Source organism: Pinus tabuliformis, chromosome 1_1 (genome assembly GCF_031772625.1).
Source record: "Pinus tabuliformis cultivar Carrire ecotype Pingquan chromosome 1_1, CPIR1, whole genome shotgun sequence".
Lineage (NCBI taxonomy): Eukaryota > Viridiplantae > Streptophyta > Pinopsida > Pinales > Pinaceae > Pinus > Pinus tabuliformis.
This window is the reverse complement of record NC_142297.1, coordinates 509760882-509774825: the sequence shown is the minus strand read 5'-3', so window position 1 is coordinate 509774825 and position 13944 is coordinate 509760882.

Genomic DNA, 13944 nt, shown 5'->3' with positions numbered 1-13944 from the left:
GGGGCAAGGTAGGAAAGTGATTTTGGCACTTCAAATCGAATGAGATGGAGGGATTAGATAGGTGAGGAGTTAAAGAGGGCAAGAGAAATCATAGATCCTCTCCAAACAACTGAAAACATCAAGAAACTAAAGCAAACCTCAAGTAGAGCACTGCAATTTCAATGGATTCTACTTACACTCTTGTTTGATTTAGTTGAGAAGAAATAAGAGACGTAATGGCATACAATCACATAAATAAATTCACAATTACAAAGGAAAGCACTTTACCAAGACAAATTTCCACATGGATCCCAAAGAGTGCTGCAAACCCTGGTCTCAATTCGTTAGCCAAAATACTGATATGAGTGTACAGTGAAGCTCAAGGCTTTCTCAAAAGTCCAACCATGCTAATGACTAGAAAAACACATAATATAGACAAAGAATAGCTCATCCTAGCCTCTAGGAGTCGAGCTCACATGTTTAGGAGCTGATCCAACTGATTCTAAACTAGGAACTAGAAATTAGGCAATGAAACTGCCTGCCTCTATAAACTAGGGAACTGATTCATTCAGTTTCAAACAACATTTTAACTGATGAATCTACCTTACTAAGTGAAAATTTGACATATTTACATCATGATCCATCAATATACATGAAATTACATCACAAATTTTCCATTAATAAAGTGAAAAAGTCAAACTGGCCAAAGTTGGGTGAAAAACAGAGCAATACTTGGTCAAACTGGCAAAATTTCCTCTATGCGCCATGCCTGATTCTCTATGCATAACGCCTATTTGGGCCCACTTTTGGAGTCATTCTCGATGTCCAAATTTTCTCTAAGTGTGCTTGTTGGAAAGGTCTTCCTGTCTACTTTCCAACCCAAGTGGAATTTTTGAATTTGGCCTCCATTTGCCCCTCCAAAATTCAGTTCTCCAAACACTGGTTCCTGTGTGTCAAAATAGAGGTAGAAAGGTCATTTTTAGGGTGTTTTTAACCCTTTTGGGGGCTCAAAACTTATCAAAACTTCTTGGACATTGGTGAACATGCATATTTCTCCAAGACAAATCCAAAATGCTGAGTTTTCCTTATTTAGAGGTCCCTAGCAAAAGTGCCCAACAGGTGGCGCGGCACATTGGGCAAAAAAGTCTATTTTTGCTCAAAAATTTCTAGTTCCGCACTTTCCCTTAGTATTGTCTGTGGTCCCGCACCCAATTTTCATGTCTCCAGTGGACTTGAATGCACTTTTTCTATGTCAAAGGTGCGGACCCCTGAGAATGCCGTGCCTTTTTGAAGACCAGTTTTGGAGGCCTTCTTGATGCCCAAATTTGGCGTGGGATAGCTCGTTGGAAATTTTATTGAGTATAATTTCCAACCCAACTGGAAATTTTCAATTTGGAGTTCATTTGCCCTGTAAAAAATCAAATCTCCCAAGACTGGTCAAAATGTGCCAAATGAGACTGCCTAAAGGCAGAGTGCTATTGCAGTCAACTTTTGAAGGTCTTCCTCAACCCCAAATTGAGCTCATGATATCTCATTTGAAATATATTTGTGTCTAGTTATCATTTGACTCATCAAGCAAGTCATTTGTCCAACCAAGCTAGGAGAAAACTTGATTTTCCCATGGTCACTTCAGAGGTGCATCAATTCTCCTGAGGGAACTGTATTTTTGACATTTCTCTAAAACCATAACAATTTTGTAAAAAATGAAGGAGTTTTTTCTTCCTTGGCCTATTTTGGACAAAAACCTCTCTCAGTTTTCCCAAATTCATCTTTTCTTGCTCAGAAACATCATTGGAGTAAAACCTATCCCGATGTGTGGAACAGGGGATTTGTTGAAATGAAGCGAAATGAAGGGGATAACAGGCTTCTAAATTCTTGAGAAAATTTTTGGAAGTAGGGAGGGATGTCAGGAAGCAAGGGAAAGTTGAATTTCAAAGATTGAGTGAGGGGAAGGGGTCCAAAAGGGCTGAACACAGGCCCAACCTAGAAAATTGTCAAGTTGTAGCAAGAAACTAGGGTTTGTGCGAAAATGAGGAATTTGGGGGATCTCAGTGATGGGAAGTGTTTAATAAGGTACATTAAGGATAGGGGAAGGTGTATGAACATCAGGATACAATTTTTGCTAATGATTTGACCATCCAAGAGAAATTACCTTCAAAACCCTAGGAGAGGGAAATGAACTTTACCTAGGCACAACTGAAGCATGAACAAGGTGTAAAATGACCCATTGGAACTTGACATGATGATGAAAACTCTCTGAATGATGGTACACTCAGATGAATGGTGACATGGAATGACATTTGAACAACTTTGAAAGGAGTGAAAACAAACCCTAGACCTAATACCTAGTAACCAAATTTTGCTTGAAGACTCACCGAAATGACAAAATTTGACCTTGAAACCTTAAAATCATTTTGTAAGAGCATGTTTGATCATTGGAGGAAGGCTGCAAAGACTGACACTAACATAGTAGGTGCAAACTCTTGAGGAGAATGAAGTCTTATATTTAATTGGCAGTTGAAAACATAAGCTTGAAGAAGTGGCAACATTTGAGTAGTCAAATATGTTAGTCTTAATAACTCTCCAATGATCATGAGGTTTAGTTATAACTTACCATTTCAACTCAATATTTACCTTTTATAATTGTTCAACCATTTTAACAAAATTTTTCCTTTCATCTATCCAAGTTTTCTATAATTCCTTCACATATGGTAATGTATCCTCTTCAAAATTTGAAATTAAACTTTCCTCCAAAAGAGGTCAGGTGATGTATTGAGAAATAAATCATGGAAAATCTAGAGATATATAAAGGGAACCAATAAAATATTCCAATAGGTAAACCGGCGGCACATTGTAAATAATATTTTTTGACTGCAAATAAAGAATATGAATAGCCATGTTATCTGATAAAATTTGAGCCTAGTCAAAGACATAGCCCTGAGAAACATCCTCAATAACAGGGATCCAATCCTTTGGGAACTGTGAAGTATTTTATTTGGCATGTAAGGAACAAAGCATAGAAGCAATGTAAAAAAAGGGGGACAGAAGGGAAGCAATTGAATATTTCCCTTAATATTATTCTTTAAACTTATTGGAGTTATGCATTTGAACTCTAATCATTCGGGGTAACTTTTCCTTACTTACCTCAGATCATTTCTTAACAAATTGCTCCATAAACTCTGCATTATATTCAACTTGGGATTTTGATAGATGAACAATACCACAAATGCTCTTGGGGCTAAAGGAGCCAATTGTAATTCCTTTTCAAGTAACAAATAATCGCTCACTGATATCGACTTCTTCAACAACCCAATGTATCATATCCATGTATGGGAGTAGCCTTGGTCGTGCTGCAATCTTATGAATTTGAGATCTCATGGTGTCACTTATTGTTGTTGTATAAGAATTCAAACCATCCTGGTCAATTGTTGTGACTATTGGTGCATCTTCCAAGTTATATGGTAATTCCTCTTTGAAAAGCTCATAGATGGTATACCAAGATTTAGAACCAAAATCTGTTGTGTAAATTGTATCAGATAAGAGAAATCTGTCTAGAAAGTTATTTTTTATTTCCTCTCTGAAGGAACTAGCTAACCCCCGAGCAAAAGATTTATTTTTGCCTTTCGCTATAGAATCATGTTGATAGGTGTTGTTTATTCAATTTAGTGTCCTAAATTGCTTGCATGAATTATCAACCGAGGTTCGTAGACTAATGAAGTGTGATCCACTATATGTTCTTAGTTAACTTTTCTCTTACTTCGTTGTTTTGTATTTTTGTGTTTGTTTTGGGGGTTTCTGTTCTTTGATGTCTAAGAATATACAATCTATGAGAAATTTACATGGATCTAATGATTTTTTAAAGGAAGGATGGTTTCCTAAGTTAGTCTAATCTCCTAAAAATGGACCAAGAATCATTTCAAACTAGTTAGAACCTAATAGGAGAAACAGAGTATTTATCTTGTCTACCATTTAGTCCTAATCCATGGATCTAATTCTTACAAACAAAAGTAATATTGATGCAGAAGGTAATTCAATAATTTCATTCATTTAGCCATTCAACCATTCAATTTGGAACATGATAGAATCAATCTCCTTGAAATGATTTTTTGGAATGTTAAGTGATGCAACTAAATAATGACCTGAAAATAGAAAATAAAAGATGACATATTGTAAAACTGACAGTATGCTGAGTAAGCTCAATCACTGCATGAATTAGATATTCAACCAATTAAGTTATAATTGTCATTATTTCGAAATGGTTTTGAAAACATCCATTAATAAAGATAATTGATAGTTCTATGCTAAGAAAATGAGTAATCGAAATAGTAAGTTAAGCATCTATGTATTCTCATTTCTTCATTTTTCATTCAGTCATTTCTCATACAATATCTCAGAAGAATAAGACTTGCACAGTTGTGAATTTTATCCTCACACTATTGGTTACAAACTAAAATGAAACAAAACTAGACAAAATGGACTTGCAGAAAACATAGTAGAAATTAAAATGAAAACAACAAGTGAAAACCCTCCTTCAGTGTAGGGTCCCTCTACAACTGATGTGGCTAGATGACAGCTAATTAAAGATGCACTTTTAAACCACCATTGACAAAATAGAGTTTGTATTATCAACAAAATGAAGTCTGAACATAGTTTTTAACAAAAGGCATGTAATCCCTTCTAGCTTCTAACTACTTCTTGGTCTCATTTAACCGATATTTATAGAAAAACAACATAATTGTCTAAGATAAAATCTTGTTACAGGTGGCTTGATCCAAATCTATCATGATTGTTTATAGAAATACATGCTACAGATGGCTTAATTCGAATTGTAATGAGACTATTAAACTTCAGCTACAGTGGCCTAATCTGCATTATCTCTTCAACTTCCGATCAGCTACAAGTGACTTAATCCACATTAACTCTTCAACGGAACTGTTAGACTCTTGATTAACTAAGAAATATCAAGAGTCCTATTGCTACTAGATAATGTATTTGACTTCATCTTTGACCATGACTTTAGGCATGCTTTTCTGTCGATTTGGACTGAGTGAGTAGGATAGAATCCATGTAGAGATGATTCTGGAGATGCCCATGTGGCCTAGTTCTTCATTTGACACCTGTAACCTGCCAAACCATGAGAGTAGCTATGGAACCCATAGTTAGCTGCAGAATAGGCTGTGTTATGTAGCTAATTTGCAAAAAATCTATTAAAATAGCAAGAACATGAAAATATATTATGGTGATCATTTTAATGCTTTCCTAAGACAAAATCTAGCATTTATCATTGATTGGACATGTAGTCTTGTGAGGAATCAAGAGAAAAATGTGAGAAAAATGTCAAGGGGAAGGTAATTCTGAGGTTCAACATACCCCCACTGCAAAATCATTGCATTTCCTCAAGCAATTTGCCAAAAATGTGAGTTCTTCTTTTCTAATGCATTTTCTCAGACACTTCTGCTAGTACATCCAATTTTATTCTTTTTCTCTTCTTTGAAGTGACTGTCATTCTAGGTTTCCTCATAAGAAGCCTGTATTTGAGGCTGATGACTATTCTGTTCATACTTCTATTCTTTCTTTTCAACTTCCTATTTTTCTTATACCACAATCCCAGATGCAGAATGTTATTATCATGAATAGCCTTGTCCAATTTACTTTGTTACCTCAAGGTTTCATTCTCCTTTTTGATATGTTTGTTCAATATCTCTAATTCATAAATTTCCTGTTTCAGAGAGTCAATTAGAGGTTCTTGTGGATTGCCAGAGGGTTCTGGATTCATTGAGGCACTTTTCTTGTCCATTGATTATATATAATCATATATTTGTTGTTGTATTGGGTCTATGCCTGGAGATCTTTTGCTTGGGCTACCTTCAAAATGATGGTCAAGAGAATTTTGAGGACTGTGTGCAGAAGAGATGTTAACAAGAGAAGTTTATGGGGTTTCCTCTTCTAAGTTTATGAACTCTTTCCCTTTTGATGGTGTTTTATTTGCCAATTATCGAAGTCTAGAGCTTCTTCTAGGTTGTGGATGACGTACATTCTCTTTCTCTATGATAATTTCCTCTTTTCTTATATTTCCTCTTGCTCTGATTTGTTTCCTGATTTATGTTAGTTCTTCAGATATTAATTTTTCATCATCTTTCTGTGATGAAGACTCGGGTTTGTCTTTAATGGTTATACCAATCTTCTTTCTTCTGCTTTTTCTAACATTATCTTCTTTGGGTGACTCTGGTGCTTCTTGAAAATGATTTCTAATGAGGAAATCCTCCCAGGTATCTCCTATGCCTTTTAAATGAAACTCAATTAGTATCTTTATCAACCCATGATGGTACATGGTTGTGTCTATGAACTCTATTTTCTTCTGCACATTTGAGGCCATCCTTCTTAAACTATTTAGCAAGAAGAAAGGAAGATTGATTTCTCCATTTTCTAGGAAATTCATCAGTAAACGTATATGGTAGACATAAATGCACCTGAATCTCCCCTCATAGGTGACAAATTTCTGTAATATCAAAATCATGCTTCTCCATTTACTTTTAAGAGTTGAAATTGGAATTCCTTTTCTGAAAACAAAGACATCCATACCTAAGTTCCTGAGGATTACTTTCCATGATTCATTGTGGAATTCCTTGTTTTTGAATCATCTTTCACCATGTTTTGGAAATTCTGTAGCCTCTGTTATGAACGATTCTGTTATTGGAAACTTAATATCTCCAATTTCTACCTCTGTACCATCAAAATATCTAGCAAAATATTTTGTGATCTCTAAATGAAAACCATCAATTTTTTCGATGAATTTGAGCCATCTAGCCTTCTGTAGCATTTCCTTAAGCCGTGGGTATCCTTCCATATATTTTTCTCCTCCCGGTTCTGACTTGACAATGAGTCCCATGTCTTCTGCTTCACAAAATTCCTTTACCTTTAGAATTACCCTTCCTAGTTTATGAAATGGATTGACTGCGAATATGGTGAAAAGAACTGTGGGTTTACATGAAATAAGTATATGGTAAGGGTTTTGGAGAGACGTCAACAAATATGTCATGTCGTAGTCATGACTATTAAAAACAATGAGGAAGTTAATTATGGACCATTATGTGAAGGAAGACGGATGGTGTGGTGGATATGCATTATGATAGAGGTGGGAATCAAATCAAATGATGATTTGTCATGGAGACATATGAATGCCCCTATTATACATATTCTATGTTCTAACCTTGCTATTTTAAAATAATATTTTGCACTTTTACCTCTTGGAACTTAACCTTATTGTTTGTTGGCTTTTCTTTGATGTTGATCTACAGATACCCTTCTTACCATATTAGTCTTAGAAAAAAAATATTCTTCAATTCCCTGCAATCAACATTTATTTGGAGCAGAGCTACAGAATGGAATTATGGCTGCAGAATCAAACTGGCTCCAGAATGGAGTTAGCTACAGAACATGACAAAGATGAAATATGTCTATGGAACATGGATGTGAAATAAAATGAAAATGGAGTGTAATGAAAGGAAAATGGAATATAATAGTGAAAGGGAATGAAAGTGAAGTGAGATGAAATGAAATGTAATTAATTTGCAGATTAGGCACTACAAATGAATGTGTCTTTATGTCACCACTTATTACAGAAATAAAATAGGAAATATAGGATGTCAGAAATCTAAGATTTTCACCCTGTATTTCCTATATAAGTAAGCCAATGAACAATTAGTTTTCAGACTTATACATTTTATTTATATGTCTTTTTTCTTGTTAATATCTATATATATGTACAGGAAAACTAAGTTTGTGGAGAAGAATAATTCTTCTTCACCAACTTCATCTCATTGTTATCTTGGAAAATTCTAACAAAATCCTTCCTTGAAATTGGCTTATGATATATCTTTAACCGATGACCATTTACAAGAAGAGGTAACTTTTTCTCATCTATTGTCCTTATTCTCACCGCTCCATTATTAAATACTTCTTCAATCTCATATGGCCCAAGCCAATGTGTCTGAAATTTCCCTTGAAAATCTTTGAATTTTGAATCAAACAAAAGTGCCCAATCTCCTGCTTGAAACTTATTCTCCTTGATATACTTATCATGCCATTTATCCCTTTGTTGTTGGACTAAACTGGTTCTTTGAACTGCATCTTCCCTGATTTCATCAAGCTCATTGAGTTGCTCCAATCTATGTTTCCGTGCTTCTGATAAATCCAGTACCAATTGGATTACCATCTTGAAGGTTCTGATTTGAAACTCTATAGGGAATAGGACTTGCTTCTCATAAACAAGCTCATAGGGAGTATGTGCTATTGTGTTCCTCCATGTAGTTCTGTAGGCCCATAAGGCTTCAAGAAGCCTTTCTGTCCAATATCTTATGTGTAGATGTACAATCTTAGTGATAATTCCTTCAATCACCTGATTACTTCATTTATTGGAAGGTAAGGACTACCACCTATCTTCAATATGTTGGAACAGATGTCTAGGAAGTCATGGAAGGAGGATATACATTTCCATCAGCAATTCCTACAGATACGACAGGTAAGAAGCAATATGAAACCAATGCCAAGGCTATCAATACATTATTAGGGAGTCTATCACAATCAGAATTTGTCAAAGTTATGTAGCTCAAAACCGCCAAAGAAATATGGGACAAGATCATTCTAAGCTATGAAGGAGACAATCAGGTAAAACGTGCAAAACTGCAATCTCTCAAAATTCAATATGAAACTCTCAAAATGCACAATGATGAAAGTATTGCTAGTTACTTCTTACGCATAGATGAGATTGTTAATTGCATGAAGAACTTGGGTGAAGAGATAAAAGAAGTTACTTTAGTTGAAAAGGTTTTAAGATCCTTGTCTACTAAGTTTGAATCAAAAGTATTTGCCATAGAACAAAAGTCGGATCTTCAGACTATTACTATGACACAACTGCACAGAATCTTAACTACTTTCGAAATGAGAAAAGGGGGTCCATTAGATATGAGAAAAGCTGCATTCAAAGCTTCAGGAAGAGAAGAATTCCATGAATCAGGACATATTTCAGAAGGAGAAGAAGAAGCAAACTTTGTCAAGAACCTTCAACAGGGTTCCGGGGGATTAAGAGGTAAACTACCTTTCAAATGTTTTGCTTGGGGAAGAGTCTATCATTATGCTTCCAAATGTCCTCATAAAGAGAAGCTTGATAAAAGTAAGGAATCAACAAAATGGAATAGAAAACAAAGTGTAAGTAAGAAGAGCTAAGTATATACTCATGAAGATAGTGATGGTTTATCAAATAGTGATGAAGATGAAAATAGTAATGACTATAGACTTCTAATGGCTTTTGAAGATGATGATTTCTTGGATGCTTTAGATTAAGATGACCTTTATGAAGAAATATCTAAACTCAAATTATGTTTAGAAGAAAATAATATGATTATAGATACTCTAACATTCCAACTTGTTGAAAGAGAAAAACACAATGAAAATCTAGAATGTGAAATTGTGGGTCTAAGAAAGGATATTGAGAAAACAAAAGCTCTCAGTCTTAGATTTTCTAAAGGATCAGAAACCTTAAATGAAATTATCAAAGTGCGGTGTTATCCTCTGATAAAGATAGGTCTTGGATATACTGAAGAAGCATCCCAAGCACAGAAGCCGTCAACTGCCATTAAAAGCTATCTTGATGCAACAAAGAGCAGTGAATAGTTTGACAATTGATAACAAAGGCATAAAGCAGATCACCAGGTAAATCAGGCTCAATTTACTTCAAGGATGAACAGAAGCTACAAACCTAAGATAAATCATACTCAATCTGCTTCAAGAATGAACATCAATCGCAATCACCAGGTCAATAGATTTGATGATAGCAGGAACTTCTTTAATGGCCAATGCTTTTCATGTCATAACTTTGGACACGAAGCTGCTCAATGTGTTGCTTACAAGACCATCATGACTAGAGAAGCACGGAATCAAAGGAATGTGACAGGGATCATGAAACGGACCTACAATAAATTTTCTCTTCTTGAAAATGAAATAGAATGCCCTATCTGTAACAACTTCGGTCATGAAGAATCTGAATGCAGGAGTAAATTTCGGGAAACGTCTAAGAAGGAGCAAACTGCATTAAAACCCAAAATATGGGGAAAGAAAGAACCACAAATAGAAAGATATGGTATAGCCTTGTATGCAAAAGGACAAGAAAATTAGTGGTACGTTGACAATGGATGCTCGAAACACATGACATGTGATAAAGAAAAACTTCAGTCATATAATGCTTTAGAAAAGGAAAAGAAGGTCTCATTTGGAAATGACACTCCTACTGTCATAAAAGGTAAAGGCTCTGTTCTTTTGAAAGAAAAATTTAAAGCTGGGAATGTTATGTATGTTGATGGTCTAAAGCATAACCTATTGAGTGTCAGTCAAATGTGTGATCAAGGAAATGAAGTAGTATTTCGATCAAATGGATGTGTTGTTCGTGAGCTTGATACAGGAGAAATCGTCATCAACGGTATAAGAACTCCAAACAACTTATATATACTCAAGGGAGGACAACAATAGTGCTATCTAAGAAAAAATGATGAACACTAGCTATGGCATAGAATATTGGGGCATCTAAGCTTCTCTCAAATAAGAAAAGCAAGAAAATTCCAGGTTGTTCGTGATCTTCTTAATATCAGCATTCTAGAAAATATAATATGCAAATCATGTCAATTTGGTAAGCAAACCAAGTCGTAATTCCCTGAAAAGGAAGGATCAGTTAGTAAGCCTCTTGAACTTGTTCATACTGATTTATGTGGTCCATCAAGGAAAAAGTCACCTCGTGGATAGAAATACTTTATATTGTTCATTGATGATTTTTCCAGAATGTGTTGGATAGAAATTCTAAAGCATAAAGATGAAGCATTTGAAAAATTCAAAGCCTTCAAAGCCCTAGTTGAAAATGAATCAAATCGCAAAATCAAATGTCTCAGATCTGATCGAGGAGGGGAATTTACCTCGGATGAATTCTTTGACTTTTGTGAAGAACATGGAATAAAAAGGCAATTCTCCACTGCAAGGACTCCTCAAAAAAATGGAGAGGTAGAAAGGATGAACATAACTGTTCAATAGATGGCTTGTTCTATGCTAGATGAGTATGGAACTCTTGCAACCTTCTGGGATGAAGCTACATTCGCTGCTATCACTATTCTTAAGAAAGCAAATGTTCGGGTAAACAACACTCAAACTCCACATGAACTTTGGTATGGTAAGACTTCCACTGTAAAATACTTCAAAGTTTTTGGAAGTAAATGTTACATCAAAAGGACTGATGAAAAACTTGGCAATTTTGAACCCGGATCAGATGAAGGCATTCACCTTGGTTACTCTTCTCGAAGTAAAGGATATAAGTGTTATAATAAAATATTTGGGAAAATTATTGAAAGTATTGATGTTGTGGTTGATGAAGCATGCAAAAATCCAAAGCAGGTAAAAACCGAACATTGTGGAGAAGATGAGGATTATCCTTCCACATCAAATCAGACTAATTCTGAAGAAGAATCCAATGAATTAGCACCAGAAGAAAAAATAACAGCAGAAGAAAAGACTCCATCCAGGTATGTTCAAAAAAATCATCCAAAGACTCAAATTTGGGGACTAAAAGAGGTAGGTGTGCAGACAACAAGAACTATTACAGAAGCTTCAAGCTATCTAGCATTGCTTTCCTCCTTCGAACCTAAAAATGTAAATGAAGCAAGATGAATGTTGGGTCAAGCCCATGAATGAAGAGCTTGAGCAGATTGAAAAGAATAATACTTGGGAATTAGTTCCTAGACCTCATGATAAGAATATCATAGGAACCAAATGGATATTCAAAAACAAGCTGGATGGAAATGGATAAGTTATTAGAAACAAGGCTAAACTTGTTTGTAAATGGTATGCTCAACAACAAGATATAGATTTTGAAGAAACTTTTTCACCTGTTGCAAGACTTGAAGCCATAAGAATGTTCCTTGCTCTTTCTAGTTTTCAGAAATTCAAAGTATACCAAATGGATGTAAAATTTGTTTTTCTTAATGGGGACTTAGAAGAAGTATATATTGAGAAACCAAACGGATTCATTCTTGGAAATGATCCAAAACTTGTATGTAGACTCAAAAAGGCTCTCTCTGGTCTAAAACAAGCTCCAAGGGCCTGGTATTACCGTCTTGACAAATATTTCCATCAACAAGGTTTTTCAAAAGGATCAGCTGATAGCAATCTATATACAAAGATTGACAATAATAAATTGCTAATACTTGTTGTGTATGTTGATGATATCATTTTTGGTGGAAATGAAGAAGCCATGAGCAAAAAATTTTCTTTGGTAATACAACAAGAATTTGAAATGTCCTTGCTTGGTGAGCTCACATTTCTTGGTCTACAAGTTCAACAAAAGAAAGATGGTATTTTTCTATCACAAACTAAGTATCTCAAGCAGATCTTGAAAAAATATGGCATGGAGGATTCTAAACTAGTATGTACCCCCATGGTAATAGGATGCAGTCTCAACTCAAATGATGAATCAGCAGCAATACATCAACCAACCTACAAATCCATGATTGGCAGTCTGCTTTATCTAACAGGTACCCAACCAGACATCATGCATGCAGTGGGAATAGCTGGAAGATTCCAAGCCAATCCAAAGGAATCACACCTTCAGGCAGTCAAAAGGATTTTCAAATATCTTCAAGGAACACAAAATTTTGGTTTACAGTATCCTAGAGATATAGATCTTACACTTCATGCATATCCAGATGCAGATTGGGTAGGAAGCGTTGATGACAGAAAAAGCACTAGTGGTGGTGCATTTTATATGGGTTCCAGATTAGTATCTTGGTTCAACAAGAAGCAAATTTCAATTGCATTATCTACACCTGAAGCAAAATATGTGGCTGCTGAATCTTGCTGCACACAACTCCTTTGGATGATGCAAACATTGCAAGACATTCAGATCACATGTGCTCCACCCATCTCCATTCTATGTGATAATACAAGTGTAATCAGTATTTCAAAGAATCTAGTCATGCATTCCAAGACCAAGCACATACCCATCAAATATCATTTTCTACGTGAACAAGTGCTTGAACAAAAGGTCAAATTGGAGCATGTTCCCTCCAAAGAACAGGTTGCTGATATATTCACCAAACTGCTACCTAGAGAGACATTCGAATATCTCAAATAGAAGATGGGAATAGTTGATGCATCATCTTACGGTTAAAACTTATCTGTTTCAAAGAAAAGCGGTTATACGTGATTTCCATGAAGCATATCCACATACATACATAGGTTTTTGTGGATACAGTCGCGTATATGTTGGTTTGAAGAAAAATAGTGGGCCAGACTCAGGATGAAAGGAGTCTAATATGGGTCTGACAGTGATCATCTAGCATAGGGGGGGCATATACTTCTAATAATGCATTGTTTGCATTATCTTAGAAGATATTGGTACAAATTGACAATTGTTTTTGATGCAGGTGGAACATGTTCAGGGGGAGATCATGGTTGCTGGTATGGATGGTGATTTACAAATGTTGTTGATGATAGTTGCTGATAACTATCATGGTCTTGTTTCAGATATTTAGTCTCTATGTCATGTATATCTTTTAATATCAAGGTCATGAAACGACCTATTTTGGTTCCCCACTATGCATGGGATGGATGATGTAATGTTCTTGTTTTGACATGTATAAACATTTGGTATATCCCCACTTGGTTGGGAGATGGATGTATGTATGAGTCATTGGTGATAGGAAGGTCATTTATGATGTATAGAGTCATGTTCTTCTTTTAGAACATCTTTTTGCAGACCTTGCTTATTTTCAGGGGGAGCATGGACTCGAGCATGGAGCTCAATCAGCACTCTTCAGCATTTTAGAGCATTCAACATGTACTCAGGGGGAGCATAACCCTTTTCCCTTGATGACAAAGGGGGGGGGGGGGGGGGGGTGAATTGGGGTTGCCATCAAGTCCAAAGGGGGA